Source organism: Pseudorca crassidens, chromosome 15 (assembly GCF_039906515.1).
Source record: "Pseudorca crassidens isolate mPseCra1 chromosome 15, mPseCra1.hap1, whole genome shotgun sequence".
Classification (NCBI taxonomy): domain Eukaryota; kingdom Metazoa; phylum Chordata; class Mammalia; order Artiodactyla; family Delphinidae; genus Pseudorca; species Pseudorca crassidens.
Window position 1 is genome coordinate 16,644,518 of NC_090310.1, and position 27,637 is coordinate 16,672,154.

General features: G+C 51.8%; 1 protein-coding gene and 1 pseudogene across 1 annotated transcript in view; both read right to left on the reverse strand.

The window, feature by feature from the left end:
• Positions 1-22,569, reverse strand: part of SBK1 (SH3 domain binding kinase 1) — a 50,150-nt gene extending 27,581 nt beyond the window's left edge. Inside the window, exon 1 of the mRNA XM_067706300.1 lies at positions 21,740-22,569. The gene's annotated coding sequence lies outside the window, so the exon portion shown is untranslated. The remainder of the gene's footprint in view (positions 1-21,739) is intronic.
• On the reverse strand, positions 540-21,896 carry LOC137206535 (solute carrier family 35 member E1-like; annotated as a pseudogene).
• Positions 22,570-27,637: the final 5,068 nt, after the last annotated feature.

A 27,637-nucleotide genomic window follows, 5' to 3' on the forward strand; every position in this document is an offset into this window, starting at 1 on the left:
TGGCCAGCTCAAATTTTGCACCCACAGCAAATGCTGCCTTTGCAAGAGAGGGTTTTGATGGGTGTCACTTGGATAGCAGGACACAAACGTAAAACTTAACTGTCACCTCCCTAGCAACACGGGAGGAACACTGGAAAACAGAGACCTCCACTGAGATTTCCTCTGCCCACACCCGTCTCCAATGCTGACATGTCCTCATGGTCTTGGACAGTGAGTTGCTGCTCCCTGCACAGGGAAGCATGTGAGACCTGGAACCACAGGACTTTTGATGATTTTGCATTTTTCCCTTGGCTGCATTTTCTATTCATTGATGTGTCAGAAATTTCTGTTACTGTTGGGGGAAACAGGGAAGGAATTGAGAGTCCCTGTCCTCTAGAAACTACATAATGTTTCAAACTATATGGGTTTGGGTACCTCTACCAGCTGTACTGAAAGGGCTCTATTGAGACCTTGTCTTGGCCGCGTTGATCATCTCCATCAATGAACAATGATGGCCTTTGGGGGTTTTCCCCAGTGTACTCTATGTTCTATGATGGTCCTTATTGCATCTGGCCCCAGTCATGACTGGGAGAAGACGTTCCTGGCTTGTTGGTCTGCATTATGATGGTCTCGTACAGGAATAATTTCCTCCCCCGGAGGGCCACCATCATGCCCAGGACATGGCTGCTGGCGACTGGCTCATGCAGCATGATCAGGGGCCCTGGTGGCATTGGTGACTGAGTAGCTCAGAGAGCTGATCAGGCTTAGGATGCTGGAGACAATGCCATTTGGGGCAAAGGTACAGAAGCTGCCCACAGCCAGGAGCGGGAGCATTCAGGGCCGCTGGGAGACACAGGTCAAGCTATAGATGGTAAGGAAGACCAAGAATCCACCTGAACCCACAATGGACCAGAAAGCAGACAGTGGGGCAGCCCCAGCTGTATGGCAGCTGGACGCCATGGATCTTTGAATCTCTCAACACCTTTTTAGAGAAAATATTCTGAAGTGAGAAACACAGTGTTCTAGCAAGAGTCCTGATGGGCTCTGCACCTCCTGGGTCGAAATACAACTCTGTGTCCACGGCCAGCAGGATGCCACTGATGATGGGAAGTACAGAGTGATGGTAGTGCAGAGAGGAAAGAACCCTCTTCTTTGTGACACCTCAGAGCTGCTGAGTTGTACTTGGAGCTGCTTTGAAGGGAATTCTGTCCCTTTGCAGCTGAAAGCGTGCCAACTGATTTGAGAAGACTAACTGTGGTTGCCCTTGGGGATGGAGTCCAGGAAATGGGACTGGGGCGGGGACAGATCACGGGAATTCACCTTTACCTGTCATGTTTTATTATTTTTTTATTGAAAACATCTGACACAAATATGATAAAATGTTAACATTGATTCTAGTTGTGGATATGCACAGGGTTACACTTTTCTCTATTTTTTTAAACTTTTTTTTCAAAATAATTAAAAATTAGTGGGAGCGTTTTTAAATGGGATCTTGAAAAAAGAGAGGAAAAAATAATTTTTTCACTGTGTGACTCTGTTTTCTAAAGCCAGGTCTAAGAACTATCTGAAATGATCTCATCTCTCGCTCTCTGAGGAGCACGGGAATGAGTAGTACATTTGGCTCCCTGGCCCCCTGCCACCTGTACCTACTGCTCATGGCGGATCTGAACGCCTGTGTTCCTCAGGGATGGATGTGGCTGTTTCTCTGGGACACAGTGGAGTGAGGATCTGATAGGTCTTTGCCCCTCCCCCACCATGCTTACTGCAGGGGACCTGGGAGCATCTTCAGAACAGAGGCTACTCAGAGCCTTGTCAGTCTCTGTTCCTTCCTCAGGGATGGGTCACCAAAGCCAGCCCCAGGAATGTAATAGACATTTGAAAGGAAGAAAGTGCTGTCTTGTACACATCCCTGGAGGGCTGGCTTTAATGATGTCCTAGTTTGGGTTTCCCAGAAACAGACCCTGAGAGAGGGATTCGATATCCTGTGGGGTTTTTTTGGCAGGTGATCCCAGGTAGGGGGGTAGAGGAAAGAGACAGGAAGGCCGTGACAAATCACCACTGCAGGCAACTGGAGGTGAACACACTGGGGCACTCTCAGAGACAGTATAGAACATGCACGGCCATACACTGAACATGTATGATATCCCGGCTCCTGTCGGTCGCTGGTGAGAGCTGCTGGGCAGGGGCGCAGGCCCCTGTGGATGTGGGCAGAGCAGGCTGGAACAGGGAAGGCCCTCAGGAAGAGGGGCCAGGATACTGGCAAATAGAAGTTGGGAAGGGGCCCAGGGAGATCCGGGCGGGAAACGGACAGTGTCTGCCACAAATAACCAGCCCTTCGAACAGGGCCCTGGGGGTGGCTTGATGCCCATCTATTCCAAGTAGAGTGGAATTCTGTTACACAGCATCATCTGTCCCCCATTTTTAGCAACAGAACCCCAGTTTTCCTTTGGGCACTCACATTCCTTGACATACCCTTCCCTACTCATTAGGGCTTCTGAAAGTGGGGCTCACCTGTTCAGCTCTAGGGGTGGGCTTGTGACCCAGCTCCCGCCAATCAGCATATACCAGTCCCCTGGCCACACTGATTGTTTCTGAGACATGTCTGTGCCCCATGCCAGGCTGATACAATAGAACTCTCTTTCCATTGCCCCGGAAGAGGGTGGGATATAAGCCTGGAATTGCTCCCACGAGGGAGAACCTCCCAGAGGAAGAAGCTGACCTAGCAGAGAGCAGAGCCAAGAGATGGAGAGCATCAGAATCCCAGTGTCATCATTTGAGCCCCTGGATCTAGCCATACCTGAAGACCCTGGACTTTTCAGTCGTGTAACCCAAAAATCCCTTTTGTGCTTACGTCAGTTTGAATTGGGTCTCTGTCACTTACAACCCCAAGCTCTTTGCACTATGTGTAAATGGGGGTTTCTAAAGTGTTTAAGAATGCAGGAGTAAATGAAAGGTTCTCCCCTCTGTCCCCCATAATCACTATTTCCTCCGCATCCCAGGTTGTCTGAAGAGATTCTCAGAGGAGCTCAGTGTGTCCAGGGGCAGGAGTTTGGAATCCTTGGAGCCCAGCTCCTGCCGCCTTAGGCTGGTTGTTCTTGGGGCCACGTGAAGAGCTGGGGGGATCATAGCTGAGCAGGCAGGGTGGATGCCTGGGCTGCCACGTGGGGCCCCTTTCCCTCTAAGCATCAGGAACCTCTGTGTTCCTGGCCAAGGCACGCAGGCGTGCATTCACGCATTTACATTTATTCACTGGCACCTGCTGTGTAAGGGCACCAGGATAAAAGGGTGGGCTAAACAGACAATCCTTGCCTTCAGGAGCCTCCAGTCTAGTGGGGGAGACCCTATACCAATCACACCAGTAAACGTCAAATTGTGAGCTAAGTAGTCCCAGGCCCCATCTCACTCCTTCCTGCTCCTTGCTGATCGGCCATCTCTCCCCCGGAGCCCGCTCAGCAGCTCAGACACAACTTTTCTCCTTCCCGCATTTGGGATCTTGTACTCCTCAATCTGGAAGCCCCACCTCCTGTCTAACCTGCATCCCGCCTGCTGCTAGTGCAGCCCACTTTCTTTACTTTGGTCCTGGGGGAGGTGAAGGCCGTTGAACACCTTTTCAGGTCACCTCGCTTCTCAGGTATGAGGCTCTAGACATTTATGAGGCAACTAGGATGTGCCAGGTGCTTCCACAAGGCTAGACCTTCCCCCAGATGGGGAAACTAGGGCACAGAGCATGGGGGTCCTGCACGAGCAAGGCCAGCCTCTCCCACCCGCTGGAGTAGGAACAGGATGCTCTGTCCTGTGCCCTTCTTGCTACTTGTCCCTTTAACCTCTCCCAGGTCAAGGGTCCCTCCCAGTTGGCAGCCTCTGGTTGCAGTTCCCAGGCCCACTCTACTGCTGGCCTGGGTGGGGGTGGGGGGTGTCTCCCTGACACCTACGGGCAGCACCCTCCCCTCCCCTCCTCCAGCCCCTCCTCCGCAGGGAGCCTTTGCCCACACCACCCGCTTATTTGATGAACACAGATTGGTGCCAGGTTTTAAGCATTTGACGCGGGTGAACTCGTTTAAATTTCACAACAACGTTACGGTGTGGGCGTGCTCTCATTTTGTACCTGAGACATGGAGGTGAGAAGCTGCAGAGATGGACACACTGGCTGGGCCTGAACCCAGGCAGGCTCCGGAGACCAGGCCCCGAACTGCTCCGGTGCCCAGCCCATCCAGCCCCAGCAACCTCGCCTCCTGTCACCTGCTCCCGCTGTCTCAGTTCCATCCCTCTCCCTACCCACCTCCCTCTCTCGGTTTCCACTCCTTTGCCCATGAGCTTCTGCCCGGGAGGGGCTCTGCGCTGGGACCCCGGACTGGAGGGAGGGACACAGGGTGGAGGCCTGGGCGCTGGAGGGACCGAGCGCCACCCCCATCTGTTCGCAGCCTGGTGGAGGCCTGGCTGAGCCAGGGGCCTGGAGGACGTGGGCAGGGTGCAGTCGGAGGGGGCCAGGTGGAACCGGGCCTGCAAGCCCTAATTAAGTTAGTTAATTAGGTGGCGAGGAGAAGCCTGTGGGAGTTAGTGAGCTCAGCTAATTAAGTGGATCCTGGAGAATGGCTCAAATTCTAGTGGCTGCGGAGGAGAGATGGAGGCTTAGGCAGGACGGAGGGAGGGGGGATAAAGTGCCTGGCACCTCCCCACCGTCACCAGGTCTGCAGCCACCGTGGGGCTCTGAGGCCACTATTGAGACCATCGGGGTCAGCAGCCACCCCCAGGGTCTGGCCTGAAGTTACCATCAGGGTGCAGTGCCCTCACCAAGGCCACATATGCTCTGCGATGCTTGGGTTGAGGTCACCATGGAGACCTGACTGCCTGTCACCCACCACTCAGGGCTTAAAGCTATATCACCCTTTGAACTTTTGGGGGATGGAGGCAGGAAATGAGCCCTGACCCAGGGACCCTGCAAAGCAGCCACGACAATCCCTGGGAACCGTGACCACCACCCTCACGTTCCCCCAGGTTTAAGCTGGCAAAGCACTTGCTGTCGTTGCCAGCGGGAAACCTGCAGTGCTCTCAGTCCCAGCTCACAGATGTGGCAACGGCGGCCAGGAGGGAGGGGTGTGCCCTGGCGCATCCTCAGCCCACCGCTCACAGAGTGGATGCGAGGCAGGTGGTGGGCGGCAGGGGAATGTTCTCTTCCAAGCCGGTCCCCTGGGAGGCCAGCAGCTGGCCCAGGAGCCTGGGGGCTTTCCCCTGCTGGGCTCTGTTTCCCTCTAATCATGGGGTCTTGAGTAACAACAACAGCACCCGTGGCTGGAGCAGGTACACGTGTGAGGTGTGTGTCCTTGACACCAGGGCCAGCTACAGAATGTGGGGCTTCTTGTTCAGAAAGCAGAAGAGAAGCTCTTCCTTCCTACCCAAGCCTCTCTCTCCGCCTGCCATTAATGTCATGCTGCCTTGGGCACAGGGATACTCCTGGGGCCAGTGCAGGCCCTCATGGGTGCCTGGGGCCACCTTGATGCACACCTGACACGGAACCCTCCTGCACCCAGGCCGCTGCCAGACGAAGGATAGCAGCCTTGACTGGCTGGGGGCAAGGAGTGGGTGGCCAAGACATACCCAGGGGATGTGGGAAGGGAGGTGGGATTCACAGTGCATGCGCCGTTGTTAATCAGACTTCATTACACTTCAAAGATGAAATGATTAAGAATTGCAAGATGCTGGGAAGTCCCTGGCAGTCCAGTGGTTAGGACGCTGTGTTTTCACTGCTGAGGGCGAGGGTTTGATCCCTGGTTGAGGAACTAAGATCCCACAAGCCACGCAGCGCAGCCAAAAAATGAAAAAAAGTGCAAGATGCCAACCACAGAGCACTACAGCCCAAGTGTGGGGCCCTGAATGCTGCACACTGACTGAGTCCTCACAGACACTCTGCTTACTTGGTACCGTTACTGCCCTCACTTCACATATTTGTTCATGCATTCATTCACTTGCAAAATATTGGGTTGGCCAAAAAGTTTGTTTGGGTTCTTCCCTAAGATGTTATGAAAACCCGAACGACATTTTTGGCCAGCCCAATATTATTGCATGCCTCCTTCATGCCAAGCACCATTTGCAATGAAAAAAACCTAGAAAAATCCCTGCCGTTGTCCATTGTAGTGAGGGGAGAAGACAAAAAACAGGGTACACGAGTAAACGATTATGCTTCAAGGGATTAGTGGGAGGGAAGAAGTAAAGCAGGGAGGGGACAGGGCATACAGGAAGGTCCTCACAGAGACGGTTACATTTGAGCAGAAACTTGAAGGAGGTGAAGGAGGGAGGGAGCCATGCAGATGTGGAGGAAGGCGGGCAGGTACAGTGGGCCGGGCAGAGGAAACAGCCAGTGCAAAGGCCCTGAGGCCAGAGTGTGTGCTTGGGATGCTCAGGAACAACGAGGAGGCTGATGGAGCAAGGGAGGAGACGAGAGGTGACGGGGAAAGTTTGTTCAGGACAACTGTAAGCCTTTGCCTTTGACTCTGAGCGGGGTGGGAGTCCTTGGAGGGTTTTGAGCAGAGGAGGCAGGAGGTGGGTTGTAGGTTTTAACAGGCTCCCTTTGGCTGCTGTGGGGAAGACAGACTGTGGGGGAATGGAAGTGAAGAGGCTCCTGTACCCAGCCAGGCAAGAGAAGATAGCAACAGACCAGGCAGTAGGAACAGAGGTGGTGAGAAGTGGCAGGATCTGCTGGCCGATTGGCCAATGGGATGGGCTGTGTGTGTGTGTGTGTGTGTGTGTGTGTAGAGTGCCCTTGGCCCCTGGACCATGAAATTCCACGAACAGCTGAGGACACTAAGCAGCTCTCTGCCCCCCAAGATTCCTTGCCCCTGAGGGTCTGCTCTCATTTCCGGGGCCCCCACCCCCTCTACCTCTGCATTTCTGCCTGCCTTGGGCCAGTGGCTACAACAATGACACGTTACATGAACCCTCTTAGGCACAGTTCCCCCTTCTTGGGGTCGCAGACTGAGATGCTCACGGGAGCCAGGGAGGGACTGTGAATGGGGTGCACGGCCTAGGTGGGGACCGTGGTGAGCCGGAGAGCCCTGGCCCACCTGAGTGGTGGCCTCCCCTCCCCTGTGGCCCCACTGCTGTCATGTGGGAACGTGAACTCAGGTTTGCAGAGCTTCCAATTATTCAGGAGAAGTTGGAAATCTGCAGCCTAAGGTGTAATGCCCTGATTTTTAAAATATTGGCAAATCATTTTAAAAATGTCAGCCAGGCTATACCCCTCTGTGGGACCAAGGATAGGACAGAGGGACTGCTTCTGTGGGCCTTTTACCCACTGCAACCTCCACACCGGGGGGTCTTGGCAAACCTGGAAATGCAGACATCCCCTGGGGTGTGGCCTCACAGGTCAGCTCTTGGTTGGTTTGGGCAGGAGCCAGTAAGGAGCGGGGGCAGTGAGGAGAATGGCTGGGATGGAGCACCCATGCTGAGCCCTTGGGCACCAGGCCTCCCGTGGGTCCAGGGATGATGTGGTTGCCAGGCAAGGGCAGCTGCTGCTTCCCTGGGCACCTGGAGGAGCAGGGGAAGGTCTGGGGTAAGAAGGAGAGACCGTGGCCAGGAAGGAGCCACAGGGTGAGGTTTGCTGCAAAACAAAAGAATCAGCAAGACTGAGCAGGAAAGGGAGGAGCCCAGGCATGTCCCTGGCCTAGAGGCCACCCCCAACCCAGCCTCTGCTTCCTCCCACTTCGTTTCTCACCCTGGATCTGGGCTGGGCAGGGCTGAGGGGCTGCAGGAGAAGCAGAGAGATACAGAGGCGGGGGCAAACCTTCCTCCACTGTCAGGTCGTGTTAGCCATTCCCCAGTGTGGCTCAGCGCTTCACCCGCATGACCTCATTCATCCTTTGAACCATCTCAGCTTAGAACTAACGCTGTGCCCACTGTACCGCGGACGAAACTGGGTCACAGAGTGGTCGCGTAACTGGCCAAGATCACAGAGCCTGGAAGTAGTGGGACCTGGAGTGAAACCCAGGGGTACGTGGCTGCAGAATCTGAACTTTGAACACAGAAACTGCCCGAAAAAGAGGCCGAAGCCTCACCACTGGAACCTGCTGGGCCGTCCCGCAATGTGCGGGCGCGGCGCTCCCTCTAGCGGCCAGTCTGCAACAGTGCAGGACAGAAGACGGGCTAACGGGGCGCTGGCCTTGCTCGGTCCGATCTCTCCGTCTCTGTCTCACACACATATTTACTATCTGGTTCTCCAGGGGAAGACCACGACATCTCCATCTCCTCATCTACAACCCAGGACATGCGGCCCCTACCCAACTGCCCCTTTCCCTGGTCAGGCTCCACTTGCAACGCAAGCCCCAAGGAACTTTCTGGTTGCTCCTCTGTGTCTCTTTCTGTCAGAGCCTGGGTCTCCTTGACCACACCCGTGGTTCTCAAACTCTGCTGCACATTATAATCTACTGGGGAACTTTCAAAAGTCCTGATGCGTAGGCCACACCACCATCATTAGAGGGGAGGACAGAGGAGATGTCAGGCAGCCTGCAGCACGCGTCTCCGTTCTCTGGCCTTTTCTGCCACCTTAACCCTCTCTGCTTCCTTCAGCCTCTGAGGCTCACACCCAAGCCTTGTAATTATCCCAACCCCACCCACTCTGAGATCTGTTTTGATCATCTCCCTCTGTTTCCCCCTTCCATCGTCTTCATCTGGTACCCAGAAACAACAGCTCTTTGATCTCATCGAGGCCACCAGCCCACTCTCCCCATCACTTTCTCACTGCCCATCAGTCTCCTTCTGCCACGACTGTCCACGGTGCCCTGTTTGGGCTCCGCACACCCTCACCATGGCCGCTCCCTGGAAACCACTCCGCACTGCTGGGCCCAACTTTCCTGTTGAAGTACCTGCCTGGAAAAATGCCAGCTATCACCTGCTCTCTGCCTGCAACTGCACAAGCTAGCACTGGTCTGAGGGTCCCACACCTGGCTGGGAGTTTCCCTTCATGGTCTCAAAGCGGCACTCACTGCTGCCGCCCTACAACCCAAGTATGCCTGTCAGTTGCTTTTCCCCACTCTCTCTGAGCAGTGATTCTCAAACTTTAATTTGCTTGTGCATCTCCTAGGGATCTTGGTGAGGCCTGAGATTCTGCACATCTAACCAGCCCCCAGGGGGTGCTGTTGCTGCTGGTCCATGCACCCCACTCTGAATGGCAAGGTCTTCCCACCTTCTCCTCGCTCCTCAAACCGTGGCTGCCACTTCATTGAGAAAACAGATGGACCAGATGCAGTTGCATTGGCTCCCACCATCAAAGCACAAACCCACCGAGCTCCGAGCTCCTCACTTCTTCCAAAGGCTTCAGTGGGGGGTGGCCCTTCTCCTTCTGAGGCCAACCCCTCCCTTGGGCCCTGGATTCTTCAGGACATCCCCCCCTCCCTTCCCCCTCCTCCTTTCTCCAGGATTGTCCCCCCAGCTCGCGGGCTCTGGTGTCTCCTCCACCACACATCTCCATCCATTTCCTTTCTTGCTGTTGTTAATAAGTTTATTTATTTTATTTATTTATGTTTGGCTGTGTTGGGTCTTCGCTGCTGTGTGCGGGCTTTCTCTAGTTGCAGCCAGCAGGGACTACTCTGCGTTGCAGTGCGCGGGCTTCTCATTGCGGTGGCCTCTCTTGTTGTGGAGCACGGGCTCTAGGCACGCGGGCTCAGTAGTTGTGGCGCACGGGCTTAGTTGCTTCATGGCATGTGGGATCTTCCCGGCACAGGGATCGAACCCATGTCCCTGCATTGGCAGGCGGATTTTTTTTTTTAATTATTTTAATTTACAAATAGAAAACATCTTGGAAGAAAAAAAATGAAAGAAAAACACAAAACATATAGGGAAATTTTCACTCCATGAGAGTCTCAAATCCTCATTTGTTCACCAATCCCCAAGATGGAAAAACACTTTTCTAAAAAGGTACTCAGCCACCAACAATGATGTTATTAATAGGAATATGGATCAATTTCACAAAAAAGCCAATGAATCCCATTATAGCAAATCCTATTGCTGTTGCCATGGCGATCTTCTGGGATTCTTTTCTATCAGGTTTGGTGCATCTTTTTTTTTTTTTTTTCTTTTCTTTTTTGCGGTACGTGGGCCTCTCACTGCTGTGGCCTCTCCCGTTGCGGAGCACAGGCTCTGGACGCGCAGGCTCAGCGGCCATGGCTCACGGGCCCAGCCGCTCCGCGGCACGTGGGATCCTCCCAGACCGGGGCACGAACCCGCGTCCCCTGCATCGGCAGGCGGACTCTCAACCACTGCACCACCAGGGAAGCCCCTCACTGTTGTTTTAGGTTGCTGTTTCCGGATGACATATGATGTGGAGCATCTTCTATATGCTTATTTGCCATCTGCAGATCATCTTTGGTGAAGTGGCCGTTCAGATCTTTTGCCCATTCTTTAATTGGGTTGTTCATTTTCTTATTGTCGAGTTTCACCAGTTCTTTGTATGCTTTGGATAACAGTCTTTTATCAGTTAAACATTTCTATATCAGATCAGATGTCTTTTGCAAATGTTTTTCTCCCATTCTATGGCTTATCTTCTCATTCTCTTAACAGTGTGTTAGAGCAGAAGTTTAAAATTTTTAATTTCCCTTTTCTGCACAAAAGTTGTTTTTCTTGGATTTAATAACTTTTTTTGGGGGGGTAGGGCCTATTTTTCTATCTGTTTATGTCTAATTCAACCCACACTCTCTCTTTGTTGTGTAAATCTTTCAAAAGTTTAAGTATATTGGGCATCCTATCAGTTTCATCTCCTTGGAGAAACCTTTTCTAGAACCTTCTGACTTTTCCAATGTGAACTGCCTGCCCTCCAGGCCTGCTCCTCAGAGAAGCTGCCCTGGGATCTCCCTTCACCAACATCTGGCAGATGCCCTTCAACTCTCTCTTGTGTTGGCTCCCTTGTTTCCTGCATCCCAGGTTTACTCTTTCTTGGTTTACTTCCTTGTTTTAGGAACACATCCTCCAGTAGCTTTCTTAAGAAAGGGTGCATGGGAGGTAAATTTTTGAGCCTTAGTAAATCTAAAAATATCTTTTTTGTACTTTATTAATGGTTTGGCTAAGTATCAAATTCTAGACCGAATATAATTCTTTTATACTTTTGAAAATACCTTCCTTGTCTTCTGGTTTCCAGGATTGCTGTTGAGAAATCTGATGCCATTATGATTCTTGATCCTTAGTAGAATATGGTAGAATGTTCTTCTTGTCTCTGCGTTCTGAAATTTAATAGTGACTGGCTGTGGTGTGGGTCGAACTTTATCCATTTTTTGGACACTCAGTGGGCCCTCTTTTTTTTTTTTATAGATTTGTTTATTTATTTATTTATTTTTGGCTGCGTTGGGTCTTTGTTGCTGTGCACAGGCTTTCTCTAGTTGCAGCGAGCGGGGGCTACTCTTCGTTGTGGTGCGCGGGCTTCTCATTGTGGTGGCTTCTCTTGTTGCGGAGCACGGGCTCTAGGTGCATGGGCTTCAGTAGTTGTGGCTCGCAGGCTCTAGAGTACAGGCTCAGTAGTTGTGACACATGGGTTTTTTTTGCTCTGCCGCATGTGGGATCTTCCCAGACCAGGGCTCGAACCCGTGTCCCCTGCATTGGCAGGCGGATTCTTAACCACTGCACCACCAGGGAAGTCCTCAGTGAGCCCTTCTGATCTGAAAACTCAGGTCCTTCCATTCTGAGAAATATTTCATCGACTTATTTCCTCTTCTCTGTTTTCTCTCTTCTCTTTCTGGAACTCCTTTGTTAAGGTGTCAGATTCTTGCACTGGTCCTCTTTCTTACTCTTTCTTTCCTATTTTCCATGTGTGGCAGCCATGCAGGTGCCCCACTGGGTTCTCCCTTCAAGAAAGAACTTGTTACTCAGCTGTGAAGAGTGCAGTTGGTTGACAGCCTCCAACTACAGTGCCTTTGAGACCTACCACAGCCTTTGAGTCAAGACCAAGGTCTTCTTGGGCAGCCCAGCGAATGACTGAGCACAGCGGGGACACCAGGACCTGGCCCTTTCTGCCCAGTGTGGGGCTCCTCCAATGGACAGTCTTTGCTCTGCAGCCCCCACTGGGTTGGTCAAGACTTTCTTGACCAAAAGTCAGGCTCTCTCTTCCCAGATTTATTTCCTTTCCTCCTTCATTTCACAGATGTCAGATCTACGTCACAGTCTGAAAGTCTTCCTGCCTAAACCTGATTCCTCCTCCTTTATTTTTCACAGGCATTAGCCCCCCAGGACTTCTTACACTGCTAACTCAGCTCACCATCTGTTTACTGGAGGATCCAAACAGATACGTATCATTACCTTTCTGCTTTACTTTTTGGAAAATTTCCTCAACTTTATCTTTTAACTCCGGGGGTCAGGAAACTTTTCCTATAAAGGGCTCAATGGTAAATATTTGAGGCTTTATGGGCCTTAGGGTCTCTGTAACAACTACTTGACTCCACCAATGTGAAAGCAGCCATAGGCAGTACATAAACAAATGGTGTAGCTGTGTTCAAATAAAACTTTATTTAAAAAACAGGTGACAGGAGACTTTGCTGGTGGTCCAGTGGTTAAGAATCTGCCTTCCAATGCAGGGGACATGGGTTCGATCCTTGGTCGGGGAACTAAGATCCCATATGCTGAGGGGCAGCTAAGCCCACGGGCCGCAACTACTGAGCTTGCGTGCTCTGGAGCCCGTGCACCACAACTAGAGAGAAGTGCACAGGCTGCAATGAAGCGAAGAGCCCATACGCTGCAACAAAACATCCTGCGGGCTGCAACTAAGACCTGACACAGCCAAAAATAGATAAATAAAATTTTTTTTTTTTTAAAGCAGGTGACAGGCTGGATTTGGCACGAAGGCTGTAGTTTGCTGACCCCTAACTTTATTAAATAAATTTTCCATTTCTGCTATGATATTCTTTTTTTTTAATTGAAGTATAGTTGATTTACAATGTTGTGTGAATTTCTGCTGTATAGCAAAGTGATTCAGCATATACACACACACACACACACACACACACACACACACATATTCTGTTTCATATTCTTTTCCATTATGGTTTATCACAGGATACTGAACATAGTTCCCTGTGTTATATAGTAGGACCTGTTTTTTATCCATTCTGTGTATACTAGTTTGCATCTGCTAACTCCAAACTCCCACTGCTATGATATTCTTAATTTTTAAGAACTTTTTTGTTTTGTTTTGTTCGTCCTCAGAGGTTTTTTCCCTTTCAAAATAGCATCTAGTTTTTGTTTCATAGTTGCAATATATTTTCCTAAATCTCTGAATATAGTAATTATAGTTTTGCTTTTAAGTTTTCTTTTCCCTGCATATTCTGTTTCCTCTAAATTCTGTTTTTCTGTTTGTTTTTGCTCTGACTCTCATATTAGAGGTTTTTCGCAAATGTTGATGGTCCCTGGTTATCTGCTCATATTTAAGAGAGTTAAAGAGCTGATAGAATAGTAGTTGCCTCTGTGTGTGTTGGGTATTGACTGGGGCATGATGAAAGCCTGAATGTTACCTCACATGGTAATATCTTGCTTGAGGTGTGGGTTACACAGGTGTATACATTTGTCAAAACTCATTAAGCTGGCCACTTAAGACCTTTGCATTTCACAGTAATTATGCCTTGATTAAAGAATATAAAAATACAACTTATGCAAGCAAGCTGCTGAGAAGCTCTATGCTATGGGTAGGGGGCTTGGCTGACTCAGGGGGTCAATATAGAGAATTCGCATTGGGTTGTTTCATTGGGAAATCCCTGATGCCAACCTTTTTAGGTATCCTTTTCTTGGAGAGTCTGACACTGGCGGTCCAGTGGTTAAGAATCTGCCTTCCAGGGCTTCCCTGGTGGCACAGTGGTTGGGGGTCCGCCTGCCGATGCAGGGGACGCGGGTTCGTGCCCCCGTCTGGGAGGGTTCCGCATGCCGCGGAGCGGCTGGGCCCGTGGGCCGTGGCCGCTGGGCCTGTGCGTCCGGCGCCTGTGCTCCGCGGCGGGAGGGGCCGCGGCAGTGAGAGGCCCGCGTACCGCAAAAAAAAAAAAAAGAATCTGCCTTCCAATGCAGGGGACACGGGTTCGATCCTTGGTCGGGGAACTAAGATCCCACATGATGCAAGGCAACTAAACCCACACGGACTCAGTAGTAGACAGAACTAATCTTAACAGAAAAAAAATCTGGAGGAAACAGAAACTATGCACAGAGAGAAGAAAACTAAAACAGGAAACGAGAAGAGCAAGAAAAAAATACCAATCGTTAATATATTCAGAGATTGAAGGGAATAAATCTGCAGTGTCCTGCCTGGAGAGTTTAGGCTGGACTTCACTATTCTGGGAGCTGAGATGGGGAAGGAGGCCCCAGGTGATGGGGGCGGGGCAGAGCTCCCCACATTCAGGATGCAGTATTCAAATAATCCCGCCAGTAGGGTGTAGAACTCTCCCCTCATCCTCACGGTGCCCTGTCCTCTGGCTCAGAGACTCTTGTGTTTTATCCTCTCTGGAGAATAAGCCTTCGGTCTTTGTCAGGGTGGGGGAGAGGCAGCTGCCCAGTGGTGCTGAGCAGAGAAAGAAATCTGAGAATTAAAGCCCTTCTTAGACCAATCCTCCTGTGTTTGGCCCCGGCTTTACGCTCACTTCCAGGCGGTACTTAGTCCATTAACACCAGGGCCTTTTGGGGTTTTGTGGGGGAACTGTGGTGCCCCTTGGCTTTCTCACCCCCAATTTAGGGTTCACTTGAGGTGCAATGTCATCAGACTGCTACATCATTTACTATGTTCTTCTGCTTTCCAGATTCCAAAACTCTGTTGCTATTGTCTCCTTTTTCAATGTATTAGTTCTTGCTGATTCATGCTGTGGCAGGCAGAATAATGGACCACCTAATCCCACAACACGTCTGTGTCCTAATCTCCGGAACCTGGGAGTATGTTACCTTACGTGGCAGAAAGGGACTTTGCAGGTGTGATTAAGGTTAAGGACCCTGAGATGGGGAGATGAGCTTGGATTGCTCAGATGAGCCCAAGCTAATCGCATGCAGCATTAAAAGCAGAGAACCTTTCCCAGCTGTGGTCCAAGAAAGACGTGATGAGAGAAGCAGGGCCAGAGAGACGCTCCCATGCCGGAGGGAGGGGGCCAACTGGAAAACGGCACCTTGGAAAAGACAAGGGAATGGATTCTCCCCTAGAGCTTCCAGAAAGTTCTTCCAGAAAGAGCTTCCAAGAGCAGCCCTGTCAACATCTTGATTTTAGCCCAGGGAGACCTGTGTTGGACTTTTGACATATAGTGAGTAAGATGATAAATTTGGTTTTAAACAACGAAGTTTGTGGTAGTTTGTTATGGCAGCAACAAAAGAGCAATAAATATACCTTAAAAACCCACTCACATGTGGAGAAAAGGGAACCCTCCTACACTGTTGGTGGGAATGTAAATTGGTGCAGCCACTATGGAGAACAGTATGGAGGTTCCTTAAAAAACTAAAAGAGTTACCATATGACGCTGCAATCTCACTCCTGGGCATATATCCAGAGAAAACTCGAATTCAAAAAGATACATGCACCCTAATGTTTACTGTGGCACTATTTACAATAGCCAAGACGTGGAAGCTACCTAAATGTCCACTGACAGATGAATGAATAAAGAAGATGTGGTATATATGCACCCCTATGTTCATAGCAGCACTATTCACAATAGCCAAAACAGAGAAACAACCTACATGTCCATCAACAGATGAATGGATAAAGATGTGGTACATAGATACAGTGGAATACTACTCAGCCATAAAAAAGAAAAAATAATGCCATTTGCAGCAACATGCATGCAACTACAGATTATCATACTAAGTGAAGTAAGTCAGAAAGAGAAAGACAAATACCATATGATATCACTTATATGTGGAATCTAAAATAAGGCACAAATGAACCTATCTACAAAACTATTACATTTAGAATGGATAAACAACAAGGTCCTACTGTATAGCAAAGGGAACTATATCCAACCTCCTGGGATAAACCATAATGGAAAACAATATTAAAAGAAGAATGTATGTATGTGTAAAACTGAGTCACCTTGCTGTACAGCAGGGACTGGCACAGCATTGTCAATCAACTCTACCTCAATAAAAATAATAATAAAAAAGATGTGATATATATATATATATATAATACAATGTATATATACAATTTTATATTTATACACACACACACACACAATGGAATATTACTCAGCCATAAAAAGGATGAAATAATGCCATTTGCAGCTACATGGATGGACCTAGAGATTATCACACTAAGTGAAGTAAGCCAGACAAAGACAAATATCAGATGATATCACTTATATGTGGAATCTAAAATACGGTACAAATGAACTTTTGCAAAACAGAAACAGACAGACATAGAAAACAAACTTATGGTTACCAAAGGGGAAAGTGGGGGAGGGATAAATTTGGAGTTTGAGATTAACCGATACAAACTACTATATATAAAAGAGACAAACAACAAAGTCCTGGAACGTCCCTGCGGGTCCAGTGGTTAAGATTCTGTGCTTTGGGCTTCCCTGGTGGCGCAGTGGTTGAGAATCCGCCTGCTAATGCAGGGGACACGGGTTCGAGCCCTGGTCCGGGAGGATCCCACATGCCGCGGAGCAACTAGGCCCGTGAGCCACAACTACTGAGCCTGCGCGTCTGGAGCCTGTGCTCCACAACAAGAGAGCCCGCGACAGTGAGAGGCCCGCGCACCGCGATGAAGAGTGGCCCCCGCTTGCCACAACTAGAGAAAGCCCTCGCACAGAAACGAAGACGCAACACAGCAAAAATTAATTAGTTAATTAATAAACTCCTACCCACAACATCTTAAAAAAAAAAAAAAAATTCTGTGCTTCCACTGCAGGGGGTGCGGGTTAGATCCCTGGTCAGGGAACGGTGTGGCCAAAAAACACCAGTAAAAAACAAAACCAAAAAAACAACAACAACAAGGTCCTGCTGTACAGCACAGGGAACTATCAATATATTCAATATCTTGTAATGAACCATAAAGGAAAAGAAAAAAAAACCCCACTCACTTCTTTTTCATGGGGTTTCAGGACACAGAGAAATTGGATGTGTGTATTCGATCCACCGTCTTTAACCGGAAGTTTCTGCTCACACCTACTCCTGTCTCCACCCCTCCATGAAATGTTCTCAGCCGGGTCACTTTCAGCTTCTGTGCTGCTGAATCTATCCTCCTTTTCCTTGGCTGTTTGGCATTTCTGAAGCCAGTTGTCCACCTCTCTCTCCTCCTTGAGACACTCGTCTCTTGGTTTCCATGACTACCCATGCTCCTCGTTTCCCTCCTACTTTACTTCTCTTCCGCCCTTGTTAGCGTCTCCTCCACGTGACCCCAAAATTGTGGAGTTCCTCAGGGCTCCATCCTGGGGCCTCTCCTCTCCTCTCTCTCCTTGTGACCTCATGGTTTTCTTTTTTTTTTAAATTAATTAATTAAATTTTGGCTGCGTTGGGTCTTCGTTGCTGTGCGCGGGCTCTCTCTAGTTGCGGTGCACGGGCTTCTCATTGCAGTGGCTTCTCTTGTTGCGGAGCACGAGCTCTAGGCGTATGGGTTTCAGTAGTTGTGGCACGCGGGCTCTAGAGCGCAGGCTCAGTAGTTGTGGCGCAAGGGCTTAGTTGCTCCGCGGCATGTGGGATCTTCCCGGACCAGGGCTCGAACCCGTGTCCCCTGCATTGACAGGCGGATTCTTAACCGCTGTGCCACCAGGGAAGTCCCAACCTCATGGCTTTCAATGCCATCTTCACACTGAAGTCTCTGATATCCTCTCGCCCGCCCAAAAACTACAGCTTTGAGCTCCGGACTCTTAGTATCAAGTCCTCACTTGACATCTTCACTTGGGCATCTCATGTGTCTCTAGGTTGAAAACATCCATGGCCGAATTCTTGAGTTTCCAACCACGTCTCTTCCCTCTCTTGAACCTTCCCATCATCTCCACACTTATCCAACCCAGAAACCTCAGATTCATCCTTGCTTCCCTTCTTCCTTTAACCCATCAGCAAATTCTGTCTCCCAAATACATCTAGAAGGCACCTATTCCCCCCGTCTCCAAGGGCCACCATGGTCCAGGCCAACGCCATGGCCCCCCTCCATCACCACCGTGACCTCCACCCCGGTTTCCTGTGTCTACTCTGGCCTGGCTGCCATGGATTTTCTCCAGAGCAGCCCAAGTGATCACTTAAGATGTCAATCAAACTATATAGCTTCCCCCACTTAAAAGCCTCCAAAGCTTTCCCAATCTTATCCAGAATGAAATCCATCCTCCTCACCATGGCCCACAAGGCCTACGTGATCTAGCCATTCCTGTCTGTCCCCATTGCCCATGTCACTCTCCCCGTCGCCCGTGTCACTCTCCCCATCACCCTTGGCACTCTCCCTGTCACCCTTGTCACTCTCCCCATCGCCCGTATCACTCTTCCCATCACTCACCCTCCTCTAGCCACAATGACCTGACATTTTCTCACAGTCTCCAAACTCTAACCTGCCTCTGGGCCTTTGCACTCTCTGTTCTCCATGCCTGAAATGCTCCTCCTCCAACTCTGCTCAGCTCCTTCTCATTCTTGAGGTCTTAGAGGAATTGTCCCTACTTCCCCTCCTCCTTACGCCAAGTGGGTGTCTCCCCCAACCATCCCTCTGGTCATTTCCTTAACAGTGGGTTTTGAACACGGAAGATCATATTAGTTTGTTTGTGGACTTGTATTTTGTTTGACTCCCCCTTGGATCAAAGCCCAGTGAGAGCAGGACTGGTGTTTTCACTGTCCAGTCCACTGAGGGGGCTCAGTGAAATCTGCAGAATGAATGAATGCATTCTGCACGAACATGCTGGGTACCTCTCGTGTGCCAGGCGCTTTCATGTACACCAAATATATCATTTTCACAGCAGGACTACGTTTCCCAGTTTCTCTTGCAACTAGCTGCTTTGGCCATGGAGTGTGGGCAGAAGTGAAGTAGGCCACTTGCAGCTTTGGCTCGGAAAACCCTTCCACGTGATCTCCACCCTCTTTCTTTTTCATCTGCCAGTGGAAGCAGAGGATCCGGCGATGGATTCTGAGGCCCTGGGTGATGACAGTATCACAAGGTGGGAGGAGCCTGGGTCCCCGAAAGACTGAGTAGAGCAGTGTCCCCCACACCCCAGCCCCCTCTGGACTTTGCGTGAACAGCACAGGAGGCTCTACCATGTGAAGCGCGTGCGGTTCCAGGGCTTGTTCATTAAGGCTGCGAGCCTCACCTTCATCACACGCCAAGCATCAAGTGGAGGTGGCTGATGGGTGATGCTTTTGTTGACAAATTTTCACCAAATGCAGTTGAGTTCTCAGTATGGCCATTTCTTGCATCAGCCCACGGAGGGCACTGCGTTCACACCTCAATGACAGCGCATTGCTGCTGCATGCAATTGTTCCAGTGTATCCTTGCTGGGCTCCTCCAGGGAAGTGCCTGGTTTGTGTTCATCTCTGTGGCCTCAGCATCTAGTCCCCAGGAGGCCTCGGGGAACATTTGCTGAATCCACACATGAGTGAACTGGTTGCCTGCATCCCTCCTTGCTTCTCTGTCCCTAAAAGCGCCCCAGCAATGCTTTAATTTTACAGAGGCCCAAAGAGAGGAAATGACTTCCCCAGAGTCACAGAGAAGCAGGATGCCTCAGAATTAGCACGCCCTGGGGCTACTAAACATGGAAGCTATTGGGAGTGAAACCTGGCACCTTCCAGGGGCTGGAGAAAGTCTGAGAGTAGTGGGGGAGGGGAACAGGCTCCTCTATACCCACAAGGTGACCCTACCAGACCTCACTACCCACTGCCCCTCCTCCAGTAGGAAAGAAACACTCCAGAGCCTTCCCCCCCCACTCCCCGCTAGCACTGCCGGCCCCTGCAGCCTGGGTGTCCACCATCACTCAGTATTTTTAGCTTTACCACCTGGCACCTGTGGTCACTGTCTCTGCCCAGTCTGGCGGTGTCCCCTCTCCAGATCTTAAAGGGCCAGCGCCCACCAGCTCAGTGATTCTGATGTCCCATCTCCCCACATCATATTCATTCATTCATTCATTCATTCGTCCATTCGTCCAATCATTCAACAAGCATTTTGAGCTCTTACTGTGAAAATAGTGCTGCTCTCAGGAATCCATTGGTTTGGATTTCGAGAAACACTTCCACACCTGTGGCCTCATTGAGTCACCTAACTTGGCCCCGTTTTGCTTCAAGCCCTCCCCACTGCTCGCTCCATCACCTATAGATCAAGTCCTTGGCTCAGCAGTCAAGGCCCTTGGTGATCTGGCCCCCGCAGACCCTGTCAGCCCCATCTCCACCATGCCCACACAATTCCTTCTTCATATCACCAAGTCTTTGCTCTCGCCGTACCCCTTGCCTGGGATGTCCTTTCCTTAACTTCACTCACCACTTGGCAGAGGACAGACCCACAGGGGCTCCTAGGGTTCCTGAGGGCAGAGGTGGTCAGTCCCTCCGCCTCACTCCCTGCGTGCAGTGCACTCACGCCCATCAAGGCGCCCATCGCTCTGCCAAACTGATCGGTTTGCTTTCGGGTCTCTCCTAGCAGGCTGGACCCCAGGAGGGCTGGGGCCCTGGCGCACTATGAGTTCTCAGTCGCTGCTGAATGATGAACTGACAACCATGCAAGGAGCAGCCCACCGTTTCCCAGATGAGGAGACAGAGACCCGCGGAAGGGAAATGACCGACCCAGTGAGATTCAGGGAGGAACCTGTCCCAGGCTGCAGGAGCCCATACCCTCGCCTTCCTACTAGGGTCCCGGAGGGCACACCTGGGCTGGCCCTGAGCCTGCCCTTCTCGCCACCCAGGGCAGTGCTGACTCAGGCAGTGATGGAGGCGTGGGCAGGCTGGGCTGGAGAGAGGTGACCCCTGTCTCCCCTACAGATGTTCCATCTATTCCCAGAGCTTGCGGTCACAGCTTGTGAAATGCACTTGGCTGGAGCCTGGGTTTTTCTGAAGGTGGGGGTAGGGAGAGCTGGCAAAAGAGACAATGATCTCTAGGGCATGAACCCCCCGACCCAGTCCCAGTGCACACCCCCTCCCCCAAATAAGTACGTAGAACTCACACTCACTGCCACAGACATGTATACATACTCACAATCCCACATACTCACACCCAGATACCCAATCACATACACACACAAACCTTCATTCCCCTTCATTCCCTCCCTTTCTTTTATAAACAAACTCACGTACACGCATGCATATGCACACACAGACATTTCCACTTTTTAATTCAAGGAAAACCTAACACTATTAGGTGTCAGTGTAGGGAGGAAAGGTGGCTTTCAGCTTGGGTTGGGGCAGGGGCTTCTTGGAGGGCTTCCTGGAGGAGGAGGTATTGCAGCCGGGCCTGGAAGGAGGGGAGCCAGGGAAAGGGAAGTCTGGGCAGGGTTTCACTGGGGGTAAATACAGGAGAGCAGAGCGAGATGAGGTGGGTGGGGCTTGCCTGATCTCGCAGGCCTTGAATGCCCAGCTGAGTGTTGACTTCATCGTGTGGGAGCTGGGAGCCATGGAGGGCTCTGAGCAGGGAGGACATGACCACAATGGGAAAGGACAGGAGGGTCACTGTGGGGGCAGGATGGGAGAGACAGGGAGGAGGCTGTGGGGATACCCAGGTGGGAGATCTGAGAGTCTGACACAGGGAGGTGGTGGTGGCTGGTAAGCAGTGGACAGACGAGGAACTCGGAAGCAGGACTTCCAGGCCCCCAGGGGCCCCATCTGAGCCCTGTGCCCTCACCCTGCCCACCCGCTGCCCACCGCAGGCACTGACCTCTGCAGCGGGACTTCTTCCAGCAGTTCCTCCTCCTCCTCCCTGTGGAAACAGACGAAGCAGAAGGCTGGCACATCCTCTGTTCCACAGCCCAGGGGCCAGGCCGGAGGCAGCTCCAGGACGGGGCAGGGGTGGCTGGTGGCGGCCTCAGCAGCATCGTCCCTTGCCTGGGCAGGGGTCCCCGAGCCAGCGTGCTCCAGGGTCAGTAGCCTGTTGGCTTCAGGACCCCGCGCCTGCACCTGCCCACCTGCCACCTGTGCCTTTTCACTCAGGTTACCCGTCGCCTCGGTGGGTGGGAGAGCCTGGGGCTCTGTCTGGTGGGATCTGCTGTCCTGACCCACAGACCTTCCAGCCACTGGGTTGGGCCCCGGGAAGCAGCTTCCAGTCGCCTGGACTCAGAGGCAGCTGGCTGGTGGACAAAGGTCCAGCAGGGCCCCTTGCTGCCCCTGGTGGCGCCCGAGGCCCCTCAGCTGCCCAGTCTGCTGCAGCCTGTCAGAGGCAGGACCAGGAGGACAGGTTTGCAGATGTCCTGTCCATCTGTTCATCTGTCTGTCCGGCCGTCTGCTCCCCGCCGTCCAGCCAGCACGGCAGTGGCGGTGGTTTCCCTAAGAAAGTTTGCTCTCCCCAGCTGGGGTGGGTGGCACGGCACGGGTGGCCTCCGGGAAGGACAGCCGGGACCTGAAGCTGGAAGGTGGGCAAGGACCAGGTGAGGCTGGCACAGTGCCCTCGCTATCCCCGAGAAAAGTTCTGGGCCCTGGAGTCCAGGCTCCAGCGCTGGCTCCCACTGGAGCTCCCTCTGCCCCGGCTCTTCCGACTCCAGTGGCGGCTCTGCTCCGCAGACCGGCTTGGCTGTGGGTATTAATAGCTACACATTCACGCTGAGAAGCCGGGAGGTTAACTCCTTCCCTGCCAGAGCTGGGAGGCCGGTAGGCGGGTGGCCGCAGGGAGCAGAGGGAAGGCAGCGCCTGAGTTCCGCCCCCGCCTGAGCCTGGTCTGCCTCCCACGGGACCTCAGATGCCACCTCTTGCCCAAGAATGACTGCAGCGCTCGGCATCTGGATCTTGGTCAGAGTGCCCGGGGCCACCTGAACCCACCACGCGCTTCTCCAGGGAGCCGCGTGAGACTGGGGTCTCAGGGCATCGTCCCTGTCATGAGCAGGGCACCGAGTTGCAGGGAACATCCCCAGGACTCCGTCACTTACACATCCACTCCTGGATCCCCTCTGCATTCCCTTAACAAACAATTACCGTCACCAAGTCTGGGTCCAGTTCTGTCACTGGCTTCCTGTGGGACCCCCCTGCCCCGCCACAATGAACCACACGCAGCCCCTGTGGGACCCAGAAATGGACCATATGCATGGTGTATTCTATTGAAGAGTGGGGAGAGGGTGGGAGTGGGAGAATCCGAGTAGAATTTGTTTGCTTGAAAAATGTTTGGGAATTCCGTGGCAGTCCAGTGGTTAGGACGCCACGCTTTCACTGCCGAGGCCCGGGTTCAATCCCTGGTCGGGGAACTAAGATCCCGCAAGCCGAGAGGTGCAGCCCAAAAAAACTGAAAAATGTTTATTGAGCACCAGCTACATGCCAGGCACTGTGCTGGACACTGGACTCACAGCGACGGAGAGGGCAGACACTTCCTGAGTTGGTGGGCTTGCCTGTCACAGCTGGAGGCTGTTGGGGCTGAAGCTTGTATAACTGGTGGCAGTGTGTGAATTAGGGGCAGCCCCTCCCCCACACACACCCCCGCCCCTCTCCCCAGCACCAGCTTGTAGTGCATGGCAGGCTGGGTTGCAGCCCCACTCACCTCCTCTGCAACTTACAACATGCAGAGCCATTCAAAGTGGCTTTGGAAGCACCAGTAAACAAAGGAAAAATAAATTCATCTTGTGAAAAGTGTTATGAAAAAATAAGACGTGGAGCTGGAGGGAGGCTGATGGGAGGTGGTTTGACAGGGTGCTCAGGGAAGACCTCACAAGGAGGGGACACCCGAGCTGTGACCGGCAGGAGGAAGACCCAGCTGGAATAGCTGGAGGATATCTGGAGGCAGAACAGGTCCAAGAAGAGGCACCAGCAGGTGCAAAGCCTTAGAGGCAAGAACTAGCTGGCATGTTTAAGGAACAGAGTGAGGAGCAGAGGAGAAGGTCTCGAAGCTGAGTTTTAGAGTGAGTAGATGTTTCCCAGGGGCTCTAGAGGTGGGGCATCACCAGCAGAGAGCAGTGTACCTGCAAAGGCTCAGACGCATGGAAAGATGCTGGGTGCCCTGCAGGACAGGAAGAAGATGCAGGTAACACGGGTCAGAGATGTAGGAGGTATTCATTCCAGCGCTGCCCCTCCCGGGGCTCTGAGGAGGAAGAATGGGTGGGAGGAGGATGGAAGTGGGGACCTGGGTCAGCTGAGGGGCTGAGGAAGTACGCGGGAGGTGGAGCGGCTTGGAAGGAAACATCAATTCAGTGAACTGAATTCCATCGGCTGGAAGGACAGATCTGGGCCTCCTTGGCCAAGAAAAGGTGGGGGTGGGGACACAGTCCGCCACACACAGTTGTTTAGGCTGCACACACTGCACAGGGCAGCCCGGTGGGTGGTGAGTGGGGGCTGACATGCAGCCCTACCTCTGCTCTGCAGTCTTGCACCTTTAAAACTCTGACCGCATGCAGGGGTTGGGGAGCACCTTTTTCTAATTGGTCCGCTCAAAAGAGTTCCTTTTTCTTATTGGTCAGCCTGAAGAGTGCCTTTTTAAAAATTAGTCCGCTTAGAGGGGGGGTCTCTTTTGAATTGATCTGTTCAGAGGGCATGATTTCATCTAATTGGTTCACCCAGAGGGGTGCCATTTTCCAGTGGTCAATCCAAAGCGGGGGACTTTTTTCTGATTTGCATAAAGGTGCCCCATAGGCGGGACTGGGGGGGCATGACTAGGGGCCCCAGGTTCAAGTATGGTCTCTGCTTACAGACCTGTTGTGTGCTTTGGGCCAGTCACCGTCCCTCTCTGGAACAATAGATCTATAGACTTAGCCAGAGGAATGAGCCCAGAAAGGGGCAGACTCCCTGGAGGTCACACAGTGACACACGGCAGGGCCAGGCATTCCTGATTCTCGCCTCAGTGCTCTGTCTTCCTAGGCTGCTTCCCTGGGAGACTTGATGTTTCTTTAAGGAGAGGACAAGAAATGAGAGAGGATAGGAGGACTAGTAGAGATTCATGGAGGAGGGGGAGGGGAAGGGAGGGGAGGGCAGGCCAGGTTAGGACTCCCTGGGGTGGGAGTCATAAGGGGTCAGGTGCCCTAGGCCTCCAGGCGCCCCTTCCCCTCCCTGGGCCCCCTGGGTTTGTCATTTGTGGATGTTAATTATTCATGACGCTGGTGCTTTGCCTGGTTTTAATGCACTCTGATGGTGTTCTCTAGCTAATGGGGAAAATCAATAGGTTTTAATTCTCAGTGGCTGTGAAGCTCTGTCTGTCTACTGTTTGGGTGGCTGGGTCTGCTCTTGGGCTGTGGGTGGGGGTGGAGGATCACACCCAGTTCGCAGGAGCCTGAGACTCTGCCTTTCCTTCTCTCGGCCCCACCCGCTTCTGAGCCCCGCCTGGGGAGGGAAGATTAGAGTCACCAGGCAGCTCCAAGCATCTCGGGAGAGTCTGAGCACTACACCTCGGCCATTTGACCCCCCTCCAAGAGGGATGGCCCCCGCACCAGACTTATGGGCCAGAAACACGTCAGCAGGGGCAGCCCCACCGGCTCTGGGGGGCTGGAGTCAGGCCTGCAGCCCTTGGCACTCAGGGTCAGCCCCAGCCATCCTCCTGGGCTCAGGCTCGGCTCACAGACCTGTCTCAGGCGTCAGGGGAATCTCACATTCCTGAAGAGACTTAAATGTAAGCTTCTGATACGATTTCTATGTGCAGTTATACATTCAGGCATGACAATTTCTCTGATGGGATTGAGAACCGAGAACATTTATGGGACATTAAGAACTTGTCCCATCTCAGACCACATCCTCCCCTGACCCCTCCATGGGGTATCCCTGAGTCACTGTCCTTTATGAATCCTGTCATTACCTCGTGAACGGAACAACTATCTTGCACTGTACTTGCATGTATGTTAATTAGGCAAGTATAAACATTTAAGATACACCGTGGCGTTCATAATGCTGTTTTTAGCACTTCTTAATGTTTCCAGAGCACAGTGAGCCTCTAAAAAAGGAAGAGGCCTGAGGTGTGTTGACCTTGGAGAGGCCCACCCACCTCCTTACCTGAGAGCCTAGGCCTTTCCTGGTGGACCCTGGACCCACGCCTTTGCTGGGTGGAAACACTCAGGCCATCCGCAGGGGCTGTCTGCCGGGTTCCTAGCCTAGCACCCTGGCCTTCGTGAACCAGGAACCGGGATGTGAACAGTGACTGCCAGGCCTCACCTCTCCTGTCCACCCAGGCCCCAGCGAACGCTCCCCCATGCCCCTTATTTTCCATTTTGGACTCAGGTGTGCAGAAGGCGAGGTTAATCTTTCCCTTCAGTTCATGGCACATTGTCATTCTCGGTCCACACAGGACCCTTTTTTTCCTTTTGATTCATTTCTCATTCCCTCTCACCTCCGTGGATGGTGGGCAGGCAAAATCTCCTGAGGTTTACTCCAAATATCTACCTCGGGGGATGGTGGGGAGAATTATGTGAACCAGGGCACGTGAAATGCCAGGTACACAGTAACTGGACGGGTTCTCTCGCCCAGGGGCCTCTGAAGCTTGGACAAAGCACCTTCCCCTTGGGCACACCTGAGCATGGCTGGGGCTTTTCAAAGTCCTTCATTGGAGACCTGAATGACAGAATCTAAATTGCTCATAATCCGAGGGGGAAGCAAATACAGACACAAATAGCTCCCATTTCAAGTTCAAATTCAGTAGTCACGGGGTGCACACTCTAGGCCAGGCCCCCCATGCTGGGCAGTGCACGTGGGGGCCCAGACAGGTCCAGAGAGGAAACACTCCCACCACCTGCCCAGCAGGGGATGGGTGAGAGATGCCCCTTCACTATTAATTAGGGTGCAGCTAAACTGCTGTAACAAAGAGGCCTTCAATTACAGTGGCTCAAGCAAACCTTCTGACAAATTAAGAGCATATGCCAGGGACTTCCCTGGTGGTCCAATGGCTAAGACTCCACGCTCCCAATGCAGGGGGCCCGGGTTCGATCCCTGGTCAGGGAACTAGATCCCACTTGCCACAACTAAGAGTTCGCATGCTGCAAGTAAGACCCAGTGCAGCCAGATAAATAAATAAATATTTTAAAACAAATAATAAGGAAATGCAGAACCTTGGAAACCGCCTCAGACCTGCTGAATAAGAACCTGTATTTTAACAAAATCCCAGGTGATTCACGTGCTCCTTGAAGTTTGAGAAACCCTGACTTAGAAAGAGAATGAAAAAAAAAAAAAAAGAAGAAAAGAAAGAGAATGGCAAATAGAAGGAACAGCTGAAAGAGTTGAATTCATTGCCTTTAGGAAGAGACCTGGAGTACAAGAGAGGTGGAGTAGGGGACTGCTAATGTTTGATATAAGCTCTGTAGGTTTTTTTTTAAATTTTTGGCTGCCTTGGGTCTTCGTTGCTGCATGCAGGCTTTCTCCAATTGTGGCGAGCGGGGGCTACTCTTCATTGCCGTGCATGGGCTTCTCATTGCAGTGGCTTCTCTTGTTGTGGACCACAGGCTCTAGGCACGCAGGCTTCAGTAGTTGTGGCACACGGGCTCAGTAGTTGTGGCTTGCGGGCTCTAGAGCACAGGCTCAGTAGTTGTGGTGCACGGGCTTAGCTGCTCTGCGGCATGTGCGATCTTCCCTGCCCAGGGCTCAAACCTGTGTCCCCTGCTTTGGCAGGTGGATTCTTAACCACCGTGCCACCAGGGAAGTCCCTAAGCCCTGTAGTTTTATTTGA